The following is a 17,025-nucleotide window of genomic DNA, read 5'->3' as shown; positions in this document are numbered from 1 at the left end:
TCTCTTTATTATTAGGTTTTTATTGATTGCAAAACTATCTCTTTATTATTAGGTTTTTATTGATTGCAAAACTATCTCTTTATTATTAGGTGTTTATTGATTAAAAACTATCTCTTTATTATTAGATTTTTATTGATTGCAAAACTATCTCTTTATTATTAGGTTTTTATTGATTGCAAAACTATCTCTTTATTATTAGGTGTTTATTGATTGCAAAACTATCTCTTTATTATTAGGTGTTTATTGATTGCAAAACTATCTCTTTATTATTAGGTGTTTATTGATTGCAAAACTATCTCTTTATTATTAGGTGTTTATTGATTGCAAAACTATCTCTTTATTATTAGGTGTTTATTGATTAAAAACTATCTCTTTATTATTAGATTTTTATTGATTGCAAAACTATCTCTTTATTATTAGGTTTTTATTGATTGCAAAACTATCTCTTTATTATTAGGTGTTTATTGATTGCAAAACTATCTCTTTATTATTAGGTTTTTATCGATTGCAAAACTATCTCTTTATTATTAGGTTTTTATTGATTGAAAAACTATCTCTTTATTATTAGATTTTTATTGATTGCAAAACTATCTCGTTATTATTAGATTTTTATTGATTGCAAAACTATCTCGTTATTATTAGGTTTTTATTGATTGCAAAACTATCTCTTTATTATTAGGTTTTTATTGATTGCAAAACTATCTCTTTATTATTAGGTTTTTATTGATTGCAAAACTATCTCTTTATTATTAGGTTTTTACTGATTGCAAAACTATCTCTTTATTATTAGATTTTTATTGATTGCAAAACTATCTCTTTATTATTAGATTTTTACTGATTGCAAAACTATCTCGTTATTATTAGGTTTTTATTGATTGCAAAACTATCTCTTTATTATTAGGTTTTTATTGATTGAAAAACTATCTCTTTATTATTAGATTTTTACTGATTGCAAAACTATCTCTTTATTATTAGGTTTTTATTGATTGAAAAACTATCTCTTTATTATTAGATTTTTATTGATTGCAAAACTATCTCTTTATTATTAGGTTTTTATTGATTGCAAAACTATCTCTTTATTATTAGATTTTTATCGATTGCAAAACTATCTCTTTATTATTAGGTTTTTATCGATTGCAAAACTATCTCTTTATTATTAGGTTTTTATTGATTGCAAAACTATCTCTTTATTATTAGGTTTTTATTGATTGCAAAACTATCTCTTTATTATTAGGTTTTTATTGATTGCAAAACTATCTCTTTATTATTAGATTTTTATTGATTGCAAAACTATCTCTTTATTATTAGGTTTTTATTGATTGCAAAACTATCTCGTTATTATTAGGTTTTTATTGATTGCAAAACTATCTCTTTATTATTAGGTCTTTATTGCAAAACTACCTCTGGCCAGGTCTTTATTTATCACTGTTTTTCTCAAATCCATTTTTATTTATTTTTTTTCATACTTTCCTTGGCTTTCCCCTGACAACTGACCCTGCTACCTCAACTGTTTTACATCTACTAACCTAGAAACTCTCATCTACTCTTTCAATGTTCCCATACCATTAAAGCCTCCTGTTCTTCACACATCTGCCTATACTGTCCAGATTTAATCTTCGTTTGAGTCCATCATATTTGGGTCTGTTCTTAAGACTTGAGTTAAATATCCATCTCGTGATCACAAGACATTGAAACACAGAATGGGGCTGGGTTGGGCGGCTTTCCAAAAACACAGCACCATTCTAAAATCAAAAGGATGCCGATAACTGTTAGAATAAAAGGTAATTTATATTCTCCCAATAGATTTATATGGCTTTGATTGTATCACGTGGACTAAACAACTAGCCAATCGCATTGAGGTGTTTCAAAATCAGGTAATGCGTTTCATTACAGGATATCGCCTGATCGAAACAAAAAAAATATCCACCCTCCGTCAAACTAAGCCCTAGTCCAGCACCTAACAGCTCCTGACCGACAAACAAGCCAAGGAGAAGGTGGAGAGAGAATATTTCTGATTGGACATCTCTCACCAGTTGGGCGTTCATCAACCAACTTGCCCTGGATCAGAAGGAATGGCGAAAAATAAGTCACATGGGTTTGCAATCCGCACCAAATGGAAGATGCGACTCACAACGATAAACATCCATTGTATCATTCTCATATCATTTCCCTCCATGCTGAGGCTTGCTAAGAGTAAACCCAAGGTCAACTTTTGACTCTCCATTTTTCTGGTGGTCGGTCATTCTGAACGTTCACTATCTTGAACCAAAGGCGGATTTGTTTTAAACATACCTACAACTGAAGAACTTCAGAAAGTAACCATACTCCAAGTATTATCAGCACCTTTTATGGGAGGAGGGAGGGATTAAATAGTGTACGTTTTGTTCTCATGAAACTATCCTCTACGGCATTATCTCCTCCTCTTTTGGGTAGTAGTTATAATGTAAAGTAAAAGACCAACAAAGCATTTTGATAACATTGATTGCAGATTTGTTTGACATAAACTAATGTTTTCGAACAAGAAACTATATAAACAAAGTCACAGTGTAGTATCTGTTCTGATACTACAGTTTACGTTTTCTGTCCTCGATCAGTGGAGGAGAAATCTTTCCTGACGGAGGCAATTTTTATTTTTGTTCCTATGCAGAGCGCCCCTCTTTGGGGAGCTGGATTTCCCCCACATTAAAAAAGCGACTTTGTGTCCAACTCTGCTCTCGTGGGGAGGCAAGTAAATAGGAACATCGATTGCAGATTTGCAGCAGAGTTTGTAATTGTAACGCTGTACATTTTTACACGTGAGACTCACACATGCTATGCAATCTACGTTGCACAGAAGACCAAAACAAAGAAAAAAACTCGAACTCACTTTTCATGCAACAACGACTTTTATTTCATTTATCTGCTGCTACGCATGACTTTTCATTAGAGCTGTGACATCTCTCACATGATCCTCTCTTCAAACGTGTTCTCGCATGTCATCCACGTCTCTAAGATGATCGTCTTCTCGAACGCGCTCTCACCTTTTTATAGTCTTCTTTTTTCCTTACTGTTGTAGGGTACAAATCACCCCTATTTGAGAACTAAGTGGAATCAACAAGTCCTATAAATACCACTGGTTTCAGAGACATTCATACCATGTTTAACCGCATGCTACGAACACGTTCCTCTCATACCACTTTAGTGGCTCCTGTATTCTTTATAATAAATACTATATTATATTTATAAACTTTACACTCTTTGTGGTTTCTTTCATTTGTGACTCCTAGCACGAGTCTACATCACTTACCATGACATCATTTCGTACAGGCTTGGTATTTGCATATAGACGTCTGCACTATGTTACATAGTATGGTCCCTGGCCTTGGTATAGACCATTTGAGATAACAATAGCATTTTTCGATGTTGCTAAGAACCACACCGACATTTGATTTAAATAAAAAAATAAACATAAATACAAATAATAAACTTGTTATAATTGTAATTCAAAACAGGCAGAGATCTTGAAGCTTAATTCTTAATTGCATAACTGTGTGGATTTTTTATTTTTTATTGTATAATCAAAACCCAAACTATTCGATAATTAAATATTGATTATTTTAAAATTCACTATTGGTTATGTGATTTTTTTTTATTTAACCTAAAACATGACTTTAATCATATTCGCTTTCAAATGCAAATGGATTATCATCTAGAAATTGCCTATCCACAGTAATGCATTATTCTAATCCAAATATCTTGCTTGCAAGAATCTTGATGATTATCTTCTTGGAGAATAAGAGATGCTGGTATATGGCGACTTTAAAAAGATTTAACAGAGCGCGTATCGGCGCTCGTGAGAAAATATTAGCAGCAGTAGCAACCGTTAAAGCACGTATGCAAATTAGCAAGTATTCACAAGCTTGAGTCACAAGAAAAGGAAAAAAATACACCACGTGGTCGAGACTTTTTAGAAAGCACACGTGTATATGAAAAGACTTTTGCAAAATAATGAAATGCGTTGTTTTGGAAGAACCACGAATAAATACATTTCATTTGCTCTTTTCTTATTTCTTTCCATTTTTATTTGTTTGCTCCTTTGTGGCAGTGTCAGACGGCATATGGATCCAAGAGGTTTGAAGTGTAACGACACAGTTAAAAAGGAATAGCCACGTTACAAAAAGAATGACCAAAGAAAATGCCAACCATGAAATCGTTACTGAAATTCACAATCCTTTCTGCACTCCATCCATATAAAATTAAATCTATGCTAAACTTGCACATATAGATTCAATCATAAATTTTATTTTTTATTTAAAAAAAAAACTCTTTTTCACCCCCACACAATTATATTATATTGCCACTTGGTGCATAAATGGCTATTGTTTGTGAACAGGTCGAACAGAGAACTGTGGGGAGTTGAGTAGCAAAATGTTTGTTCACATTACATTTTAACTTCTGCAGACTAGTTCAGTTAGGAAAACAGGAAAAAAGGAGGGAATTTCAAAGTCAAAGTCTATCAGTCTGAGGGAAGAAACTATTAGAGTACAGGTCTCTCCGGCATCTAGGGATCTCAACAGTGAAGGGGTGCGACTTTGCTGTGAAATATATTGTTATTTTCTTCTTTTACTAATTTTCACGCCAAACATATTGCCACTTGGTGCATAAGGGGTACTATTTAGGATCAGGTGGAAGAGAAAATTGTAGGGAGAAGAGTAGCAAGATGTCTGTTCACATTACATTTAAACTTCTGCAGATTAGTTCAGTCAGGAAAGCAGGAAACAGGGAGGAAATTCCAAAGTCTATCAGTCTGAGTGAAGAAACTATTAGAGTACAGGTCTCTCCTGCATCTAGGGATATCAACAGTGAGGAGTAGGGATTTTGCTATGAAATATATTGTTATTTTTTTTTTACTTTTCACCCCAAACAAAGTACATAGCCACTTGGTATGTAAGGGGCTACTATTAAGGGGTGGGGTTGGGGTGTTTAGTTCTCTCTCAGGTCGGAAAGTGGGATTGAGAAGTCAGCGCCCCCATGGAGAGTCACTCTAACCTGAAAAAGTGCCTGGGCAGCCCCATCAGCATTCCCCAGTAAAGGCGCCTCAGGCGATTAGCAATAAACTAACCCCTTCTCAAAGAGAGAAGGCAAAGCCTGGGAGGGTGGACCTCCTAGAACTGCACAGAACTAAACTTCCACCGCAAAATCAACAGGGACCGAATCATTACTGGAATGATCTAATCTCTGTTGATTTTGGGGGCCCGAGGATAAAAATCCCTAGCCGAAGCTACTATTAGGGATTGGGTCGAGCAGAGAACTGTGAGGAGTTGAGTAGCAAAATGTCTGTTCATATCACATTTAAACTTCTGTAAGTTAGTACAATTAGGGAAGCAGGAAATAAGGACGGAATTCCAAAGTTTAGCAGTCAGAAGAAAGAAACAATTATCCACATCTGGGTGGGGCTTTAAATCCATCTGATCTAGATCGACCTAAGGACAGTGTATTACTGTAGAGCTGTCCGTGCACTAAATACTACCAGACACTGATATATTCCTATTTTTTTTTACTCTTTTTCACCCCAAACAAGGCTTATTGCCACTTGGTGCAGAAGGGACTATTTGGGATTGTGTTTAACAGGACATAGTATGGAGTTGAGCTGTAACAGAGCGCATATGAACTTATATGTAAATATCAGCAGAAGCAAAAGTTTGGATGGCAAGCGATTGTATTAGCAGCGGGAGCAGCATTTGAACTCATATGCAAATTGGCAAGTGTGCTCAAGTTTGTGTCTGAAGAAAAAGAGAAAAGGACACTACATGGTCAGAGAGAAAAAAATCGGCTCCGTACATGTAAAGTGAAGGCGAGAATGGGCTGGCTGTGGCCAGTGTGCGGTCAAAAGGCAGAGAAGCGTGTGCAAGGTTAGATGGATATGCACAGCGAAAAACTCTTTAATCTGGTGTTGAGATGGGAAGAAAAAAAAACGGTAATAAACGACTTATGTTTAAAAAAAAACGAAAGAAAAGCCAAGCCAGATTTATTTATTTTTATTTGTTTGTTTATTTCCGATGGTGCCAGACGGCGTCGGGGTTGTAACTGTAATAAACACAGTTCAAGCGTTCAAGTGGTCACACTACATAATATTGAATTGGATGCTGTGATTAGGCCTTTCACTATAAAAGGATAAATATGAAGAAGAAAAAAAAAGAAAGAAAAATAAACATTACCATAGAAAAATGCAGTCAGAAAATAGAGGTGCAAAAAAAAAAAACAAGGCCGAGAGTGGAGAACTTAAAAAAGGGATATTGCGACGACACTCGGTGAGTCGCTTGTTCACACTTTTTCTTATTGTCTGCTCACTTTCGAATTTTTATCTGGTCTTGTCAGTCATATTTTTTTGTTTTGTGGAGACAGTGGTTTACCGTCAATCTTGTTTTAGTATAAAAACAAATGTTCTAGTCTTACCCACTATTATAAGTGATATTGTTTCATACTTATTTTGCTTGTTTTGTTTTAGAGAGAACTTTGGAATAAACCATTTGGATTTCAACATATTTTTATAAGTTTGTGTTTGGATTGTTTAAGTGGTATCTCCAGTTTTATTGTTATGAATTAGTAAAGTTTTAAATTTAAAAAAAATGGCTAGAGGTTTTGCAAGACTAGAATAAATTTTTCAACAATTATAATACGTGAAAAATTAAATATAAGTATTAAAGTAAGTACTAAAAAAAATGTCTAACTACATTTCTATAAAAAGTAGTAATTTTGTTCGAAACTTATGGGTCGTTAAAAATTGACGCCACTGCGAAAAATGATTATTAACTATGAAAACATTGTATTTTTTTTACGTTTTTAAAATAAGAACTTAAAAAAAAAAACACGCTCATTTTTAACACGGGCTAAGCGACTTATTAATAATTTTTAGCACGGGCTGAGCGACTTATTAATAATTTGGGGGGGGGTTGCGAGGTTTTTAACCGTGTGTGATGCTTTTGTTTGTCAGTATTTTGTTACTTAGATTCAGATAAATACTGAACACTGAAATATTAAAATTTTAAGTCGTTTTAATTTTAAAAAGTTCAAAAGTTGTCGATAAAATTTGGACAACGGGTCAAATTTTCAGGGTATGCTACATGACCTAGCCATCAGGAGTTAGGGACTGGACTTTTGATGGGTCAGTTTACGGACAAAGAAGCCTAGAGGATAGCAGAAATTAGAAAGTAGTGAGTGAAGAAAGTGCTCACATTAGATAGAACTGCAAATGCTTAATGATAAGGTCAAACTGTATTGTGATACGAAAAGAGGAAAATGCAATAATTGTTGTATAATGTTGATATCCGATTAAGTCAGGAGCACGGATAATGCCTCTGGCCTGTTAGGTCAGGTGTTAACCATAATTGTCTCAAATAATCTCGTCAAAAGTGATTGAGCACGAAATTGTCTTGAATGAACTTGCCAAACAGGGGCTGATCCGCTAAGAGACAAAAAGAGGTCATGGTCTAAATATAGGGTTAGATTAACTAGTGTTCTCTCAAATAATCTCGTTAAAAGTAACTAAGCAATAAAGAGACAAATGAATCATAGGACTGGGAAAAAAAAGTTATGATAATTAGTTTAGTCAAAGATTTCAAAGAGGAAGTTTTAACCAATAATTAATTTGGGCGTGAAAATCTATCTCAGGAACAAGGAGAGATATAAATGTTATGACTGATAGGCTATTGAGAGAGAATCGATGGTTGATATAAGAGAATTAGAAAAGAAAGCTGTGAAAAAAAAATCTCACACAAAAAATATATATGTATCAATGTATTTTGAAACACAACTAACATCATAACATACAGTGGTGCCAAAAAGAAAGTCTGCACTTGTCATTTTTTTTTCAAAAACCGCAAATTTAAGCTAATAAACGACTTATGTTATTTCTTTCTTTCCAGTTTCATTTTTATGAATTACTAAAGTAAAATGTAACGCCACAGAGCAACAAGATGTCTGTTCATATTATATTCAAACTTCTGAAGGTTAGTAAAGTCAGGGAAGCAGGAAACAAGGAGGAAATTCCGTAGTTTAGCAGTCTGAGGGAAGAAACTGCTTGAGTAGAAGGCTTTCCAGCATCTAGAGACCTCAGCAATGAAGGGATGGGATTTTGCTGTTTGTTGGGTTAGTTGGGGCATGTCCGTTGAAGGGGCACAATATGAGGTTGACATGATTGCTTTTCTCAAGTATGCATCTGTGTATTGCAAATCCATCTGAATACGATGTGAAAAATTTGCAATAACTCTGACACACTCATCTCTTCATTTGCCTTATTTCGTCCTTTGGTCCTCACATTCCATGACCGATGTTTCTGACAAAGAGGAAAGACTTGTTGTTATCTAGGTAAAAATCTATTCCATCTAACATTTATTGTTAGCAAGTTTTTGACGTTGAAGTAGTATTTTTTTTTTAGCTCTTTACATCAAGTGGCTTTATGCCTTGTCTGGAGCGATTTCTATTTAAAAAAAGAGCAGCTGTGATGTACTTTGCGTTCAGCTTCTTGATTTTTCTATGTGGACGTAATTTGTAGACCCACTTATACGTGCGTATTTTGTTGGAATATTGACACATTTTATATGCCCAAATGCAAAGTCTGAACTGTGAGCGGATTGCAAAGTTTTCTCTCTGGCAGGTGAGCTAATAAGTTTCGGTCGACATATTTTTTTCAAAGCTTTGTCTTTGTCTCCCTGTTTAGCGAGCGGATGATAGAAATATGTAACTTTTCAAAGTTATGAAAGAATAAAGCAAGAAAGAGCAGTGTCACTACCCATTGAGACAACTACTTACAATGTTTCAACAAAAGACTCAGCTATTTTCTGTTAACAAAAGGGGAAGACACAAAAAGTATGATGATATCATGACTACGATGACAGCTTAACAAAAAATGGAAAAAGAAGAGAAAGAGAGAGATGTCTTTACTCATTGAGAAAACTATTTACATCAACCAAAGTGTTTTCTGTCAACAAAAAGAGAAAGACACAAAAACCTTTGCTGTTTCATTTTCACTATGACTATGATGACGGCTTGACAAAAACGGAAAAAGAAGAAAGAGAAACAGAGAGGTGTCACTACCCATTGAGACAACTACTTACAACGTGTCAACAAAAGACTCATTTTCTGTCACCAAGAGGGGAAGACACAAAATGTATGATGGTATCATGACTATGATGACGGCTTTAAAAAAATGGAAAAAGAAGAAAGATAAACAGAGAGATGTCACTACCCATTGAGACAAGTACTTACAACGTTTCAACAACGTTTCAACAAAAGACTCAGCTATTTTCTGTCAACAAATGAGGAAGACACAAAAAGTATGATGATATCATGACTATGATGGCGGCGTTAAGAAAGAGAAACAGAGAGGTGTCACTACCCATTGAGACAACTACTTACAACGTTTCAACAAAAGACTCAGCTGTTTTCTATCAATGAGAATATCACGAGGAATCTGTTAGAGATGGAAAAAAATCCCAATGTTACAGATGTAGGAAGTAGCAACTCTGCACGATTGAGCATGTTAATAAAATGTTCTTGGACGGTTTTTGGAAAAAGAAACAAACAGATTAGGAACATTTTAATTATGGGCATTCTTTGAAATAACAATGGTTTATATTTGTCTTGAGACCAACTTGGTTCACAAGGTTGATTGTAAAACGTGCACTCCACTGATGTGATGACTAATATTTAAACAAAGAAAAGAAGACTAATATTTAAACAAAGAAAAGAAGACTAATATTTAAACAAAGAAAAGAAGACTAATATTTAAACAAAGAAAAGAAGACTAATATTTAAACAAAGAAAAGAAGACTAATATTTAAACAAAGAAAAGAAGACTAATATTTAAACAAAGAAAAGAAGACTAATATTTAAACAAAGAAAAGAAGAAGCAAATAAAAGAGAAATCCTCACTCCATGTGGAAATTTTTCCTTTTCAGAACTTAAAATCGCCTTGAGCCTGAAGCCAACCAAAATAATTTTCTGAAATAACTGTCAGCTGCCTGTGAAATAAAAGAATTCAAAACATTCTCCATCCTTTAGGGGTTCTTTTCTGATTTTGTCTGTTTTACGGCATATCACCCTTTTGCGTAGTTAAAGACGGAATACAATGAGGCTCATGTGAGGTTAGAGGAAAGGTAACTTTAAAATAGCAATCAGCTGAATTACTCAGTGAGCGACACACAAAAAAAAAAAGAAACGTAAACATGACATAATAAAACAGATCTTAAGTAGCATCAGCAGCAACTGAAGCAGCAGCAGCAGCTGAAGCAGCAGCAGGCAAATGAAGGTGGCTTAGTGGTTAATGATCAGGGCTAACAAGTTTGAACTCAGTTCATTCCACAGCAACTCTTTCGCTTCGGAACGTCGGCAACCTGCATGTGATCTATTCCGTATGTACCCGATAACCTTCTAGAAAGAGTTCTAAATAGAAAGATATTAAGGAAACGAATGCCAGCAGAAATCATCATCATCATGAATGATGTTCAACAAACAACCAAACAAGCAACAAAAGGCACTTCAGTTTGGTGAGGGTTCAATGCCAGTTTTGCTTGCCAATTGTCTAGCATTTTATGGCAGAGGCTGTGGGCTGTGATGTTGTTTTTCACCACTTATCAAGGCCCAGAGGCCACTCGAGGATAAGGGTTAATGAGTATACATTAGCCAATGTGATTATAGCGTAGTAAACATAAGTAGTGGGAATTTCGTCAAATTAAGTATAAAACTATTTTTAATTGTTGCCAGGTTTAAGTTTGAGAGATGATTGGTCGGATTATGTGACTTCTTTTTTTTTACACAGGCATCAACACATTATCGAGGCCAAGAGGCCACTCGAGGATAAGGGTTAAAGAGTGTACAGTAGACATTGGACAATATAGTAATCAATTCGGTAAATTTGTTAACTTATATGGAACGGCTCATCAAGAACTTGTTTACGTTATACTTGAAGACAACCATATTGTAGTCAGCCGGAAAACAGGAAAACGGAAGACAATTCCACAGGCGTGCAGTTCTAAGAAAGAAGCTTTGATCATGGAATCTATGTTTAGGTTTAGGCACAGATAAAGAGTGGGGAAAATTATTGATATTGTTTTCAGCTAGTCTAGTGTTTCTTGTGAAAGTTTGGCGAGGGGGGACCATAGATTGAAGCTCAGTCGAACACTTTCCATGAAAATAACGATAAAGCAGAGACAAACTCGCAACATCTCTTCTGTGAGAAAGAGGTTGCAGCGAAGAGAAAAGGACATCTCCCACCAGGCCACAAAGTCTATTTTGAACGCTTTCAAGTCAAGACAAGTCTTTTCTAGTAGCTCCTGCCCATATGTGGCAACAGTATTCCATCCTTGGACGTATCTGGCTCTTATATAGATAGAGAATTGCATCAGCAGTGAGATATCTACTGGATTTATAGAAGGATCCGACCATTTTTCCAGCGGCCTTGGCAACAGATTTGATGTACGTATTCCATTTAAGATCAGGAGTAAAGGTCAAGCCCAGAAGCCTGTCAAAACTTGAGGCCCCCCCAAGACGATAGCCATTCATTTTAATTGATGCCAGATGGGTATCAGAACGTTGATGATGTAAAGATAGAAGCTTGGTTTTAGATGCATTAAAAGTAACCAACCGCTCCTTTCCCCATTGTACCACATGCTCAAGATCAGAAGAGAGAGAATCGAAGAGAACTTGGTCGTTTACTGTCTTAGATGTGCTACCATGAATGGTAGTGTCATCAGCATAAATGTCTACAAATGATGTAAGGATGTGATTTGGAAGATCCTATGAGATATAACTGTAAGCACATCTGCTGTAGATCTAGCAGAACGGAAACCATATTGAGTGTCACTAAGAAGGTTACTTTTGTTTAGATGGTTGATTACTTCTGTATTCAACACAGATTCCAGCAACTTACTCATGACGCACAGGAGACTTATTGGCCTGTACTGAGAGGGGGATGAGCGATCACCTGAATTCTTAAATACAGGGCATACTGATGAGATTTTCCAGGGTGACGGGAAGCTATTCTCCTTAAGACAACGTTTAAACAGTTTTGTAAGTATGGGCGCTAGTTCTGGTTGGAGTTTTTTGAGTACTATAATTGGAATACCGTCAGGGCCTGTTGCTTTACTGGAATTAAGGTTTTTGATTAGCTTGGCAACATCACGTACAGATATATGTATATCACATAGCGTGTTTAAAGGGTTTTTCTCCTTAAAGGTAAAAAGCTGCGGTAATCATTGTAAAATGTGCATGTTGCAAACAGAAACTCTTGTTAGTCAAAAGAAGGTGAAAGTCTAATCTAGTTAATAATGCTACATTCTGACAACCTGGGAATGCAAAGTTCTAATCCAGGTCGTTCCACAGAAACATTCTTCACTTAGGAATGTTGGCAACCTTCACATGTTTTTCCCCATAAGTACCCAATATCCTTCTAGAAAGAATTCTTAATAGAGAGATATCAGGGAAACGAATGCAAACAAAAATCATCATCATAAATAATGCTCAACAAACAGACAGATAAGCAGCAGCAGCAGCAGCAGCATCATCAGCAGCAGTAGGCAAGTGATGGTAGCTAAGGGTTTACCAATGTGCACTGCTAACCTTGGTGTGTCAAGTTTGAGTCCAATTCATTCCACAGAAACACCTTCACTTAAGAACGTTGGCAACCTTCATGTGGTCTCTTCCGTAAGTACTCAATGCCTTTCTAGAAAGAATTCTAACTTGAGAAACATCCGAGAAATGAATGCCAACCATAATCAACTGATTTATACTAAATGTATGAATCAGATGATCAGTAATCAGCAGCAGCAGAGGCAGCATAATCATCAACAGTAGAGTGGCACTAAGGTCCGACATCTTCTTAATGTGACATATGGCAATAGTGTCAGATGCCACCACCACTACCACCACCATTACCCCCCCCCCTCACCACCACCAACACCACTGCCATGACCACCACCATCATCATCGCTACCGCATACCAGGGATGGTAACAAACTAGTAGTGTCAGAGTGATCCAGATAACAGGGCTCTCTCTGGTAAAAAAACCCAGGAGTTGTCAGCATCATGATCCATCGTCCTCTTTACCTGCGTGTCGCAAACAAAGACATGTCACATGCAGTATTGCACATCAATGGAGTGAAAATGGCAATGTTTCTTTTCTGCCATTTCTTTTATGTGTTCTGGATCAAACCTTCCCTGACTTTGCATGCAACTGCAGACAATCCTGAGTCATGATCTTCAAAAACTCTGTATAGAAGACTGATTCACGCCTCCTCCTGCTCCTCCTCCTGTTCCTCCTCCTCCTCCTCCTCCTCCCCCTCAACAACAACAACAACAACAACAACAACAACAACAACAACAACAACAACAACAACAACAACAACAACAACAACAACAACAACAACAACAACAACAACAACAACAACAGGGAGGTGGTAGTGCCTCAGTGGTTAACGACGAAGTGGTTAACAGTATTTGAGGTGTTATTGTTGAAATACAGCCTAATTTAATGCATGGCGTTTGTGAGAATTAGACCTCTGGATTACACAACATACGCACAAGCCGTGGAGGCCATATCCCCAAAATTGTATTTTTGTTATAAATACCAAAAATTAATTAATTACATATTTGTATAATAAAAATGTTTTTCTACTATCAATTTTAATATAAAAATTGGTTGATATGATGCAAAACTGAAATAACTTACAAACTAAGATAGAAGATGAATGATTAAAATGTCTTTGTTGTTGTAGATAATGATGTAATGTGTATGACTATGTTCCATAAAATATTTCGAGGTAAAACCTCTTCATCAAATCTCTTGCAACTTATGTAGACTGATAGTGTAAAGAGTTGATTGTACGGCTGATTAGGTTAATTTCTATTTCAGTCACCTAAGAGAAATGCATTTCAAGCCGTCTACTTGAATAGACAAATTCTACCCAATTTTGACCACTGATGATTACTACGCTGTTGTCTCAGTGACCACAGTAACTCTAATCCTCGAGTAGCCTTGGGCCTTGATAAGTGGTGACTCCCTTATAAAAAAGAAAAAAAAAACATGTTTTAATAAAAAAAAGATGGCAAATGACAGTAGTCAAGTGGTTAATGACACAAACTAACAACCTGGATGTTCCAAGTTCAAATTCAGTTCATTCCACAGAAACACTTTCAGTTAGGGACAGTCACAACCTTTACATGGTTCCTCCCATAAATACTCGACGTTTTTCTAGAAATTTTTCTGACTACAAAAATATCGGGGAAACCAATGCCAACAGCAGAGTCTTCGGATGATTCATACCATATGATGATGAGTTAAAAAAGATAGTATTAAAAGAAAAAGCACTAAGTTATGCGGACTGTGACGGCAAAATTGAAAGTTGCCAGAAAACGTATAGTTGCCATCCTAATAAACAAGCCGAGAAAAAAGGCTAGCTAAAGAAGAAGAATGACTCAAGTTCATAACCCTATCCAAAAATTAGAAAATTATAACTTTACTTATTAAACTAGCTGAAGTACCCGGCGTTGCCAGGTTGTAATTGATATATTTGAATTTGTTGTCCTCAAATATAATTATCTAATTCATTAAACAAAACATAAATTCAAAATGGCTTCTTTTTCCACATTACCCATGAAGTAGGAGCAGTAGGTGCGTTTTATTTTATAGAGGTTTCGCCAGTAGCCCTTAATCTTTTACTTTCTAGTCTTTGTTCTTTTAAAATATGATGTAAAAATTACAATTATTTTATATAATAGTGCATGTCTGAAAACTGTTAAATCTCCTTTTGTTTTAACTGTCTAATGTGCAATAAATATAAAGACGACATTAGTAATCTATTCTGTTAATGAAATAATTAAAATTTAGTTTCCAGCAGTGCAGATCCAAACCTGTACCGTAACAAACAAAAACAAACACAACAAAAAACAACAGCAACAACAACAACAAAAACAACAAAACAACGACAAAAACAACAACAAAATCAACAACAAAAGAAAAACAACAGCAACAACAACAACAACAACAAAACGTTTCAAAAATGCTGAAACAGATGTTGCACGCTTTATGCAGACAACCGAAAGCTTTCAAGCTGAAATCAAAATGTATCATCTGTTTCTGTCCTCAGTCATGGGAAGAGAAATCCTTTTAATTAGGGTAATTTAAATTTTTGAAACATCCAGAGGATATATTCATATATAGAAAGAGTATATTCCCCATACTAAAAACAGCCATTGTGTCTGCTTTGCCCTCGTAGGAAGACAAATACATAGAGCCATCCTAAAAAGTAAAAAAAAAAAAGAAAAGCATTTTTAATATATATATATATATATATATATATATATATATATATATATATATATATATATATATATCTTAGAAATTTTCGTACTGTGTGTGTGTTTGTGTGTGTGTGTGTGTGTGTGACGTGGTTTATCTCAGCCTAAACACAACCCACCCAGGCAAGTAAGGAACCGAAATGAAGCTTATGACCCAGCAGATGTTTTAGTGATATTTATATCCATGTTTGGTGTATGGAAATGCAAAAAAAAAAAAATAATAATAAAATGCAAAAAATGCAATAAAATAACGATTTACTAAACAACGTTTTATTTACTGGATATTTTTCCGGTATTCACCGGAAGTTATTATCTCCCTTAGTAAGTTCGATTTACTGTGTGTGTGTGTGTGTGTGTGTGTGTGTGTGTGTGTGTGTGTGTGTGATGCGGTTTATCTCAGCCTAAAGGCAACCCACCCAGGCATGTAAGGTACCAAAATGAAGCGGATGTTTTAGTGATATTTATATCCATGTTTGGTGTATGAAATGCAAAAAAAAAAAATGCAAAAAATTATGATTTACCAAACAACATTTTATTTACTGGATATTTTTCCGGTACAGCTGGGCAAACTTGGGTTCTTGTATATATAATCTCTGAAACAGCTACATGGTAGGCAGGTGATGATCCTCTTTTTCTATTTAACAAATTTTAGTGAAGATTTTCTTTTTTTCATCCTTATATACTTGAATTCTCTTTTATAATTGTAAAAGTTTTAGAAGTCAGCTTATGCTAGTGCTAAGTCTATTTCTATTTAACCATTTTAGTTAAGTTATTTTTTTTCCGTATATTGTTAGAATTCTCTTTTGTAATTGTAAACATTTGAGAATTGGATTATGCAAGTGCTAAGTCTGCGATAGGTTAATTTTTTTTTTCTGGGAATTTAAATTACATTCTTTATTTTTATTTTTACATATTTTTTTTTAACTCAAAGCTTCTTTTAGACTGTGATCGTCAGAATATATATTGCATTTTTAAAGATAATAAAAATACAAACGACAACATATCTGTGATTAAATAAAGTGACTTTTGTACACAAGCAACACTCTTATTTAATAATTTGATTCAATGGAATCTCCTTCCGCTTTAATGATGGGTTCTATTCGAGATCTAAGCCTTTAGAAGGCACGTATAAGATGGCTATTGTCGGTGTTGTTCATTACTCTGACTATGGATACTTTCAGAGAACTTTTAGTGTTGTGAGGATGTCTGTTGACATCTCACAACAATGCCCAACACATAATAATCCAACGGATTAAAGTCTGGAGAGCTTAGAGGCCACAAGTTGGAGTTAATGTGATCATGAAAATGTTTTGCTAACCATTCTTTAATGGTTTAAGCCTTATGTGATGATACATATTCCCTTAGATTTCACTAAATGATTTTCTTTGGTGGTCGCGAACAAAAACTGGCCTCTCTTCATCACATATGACTTGTATCAAAGATTCTCTCGGACAGTCCTCCGAATTGTGGCTTTGGAGACACTGAGATTTTTTACAATTGACCTTATTGATTTCTGGGGGCCATCATCAATGGTATTCTGAATTTATTGAATAAACTCGTGTGTTCTAATGCTGTCAGAGCGTTGCTGGTGGTTTTTACGTTTAGCAACAGGAGAACTTTGGCCATCATTATCTTCTAACTCTTTGTGAACTTTAAAAACAAAAGATCGGGTGACTTTAAAAAATTTGCGCA

This window comes from Euprymna scolopes, chromosome 27 (assembly GCF_053919585.1).
Source record: "Euprymna scolopes isolate OS-2025 chromosome 27, ASM5391958v1, whole genome shotgun sequence".
Taxonomy (NCBI): domain Eukaryota; kingdom Metazoa; phylum Mollusca; class Cephalopoda; order Sepiida; family Sepiolidae; genus Euprymna; species Euprymna scolopes.
The sequence above is the reverse complement of the archived record's forward strand: the minus strand, read 5'-3'. Positions refer to the sequence as shown.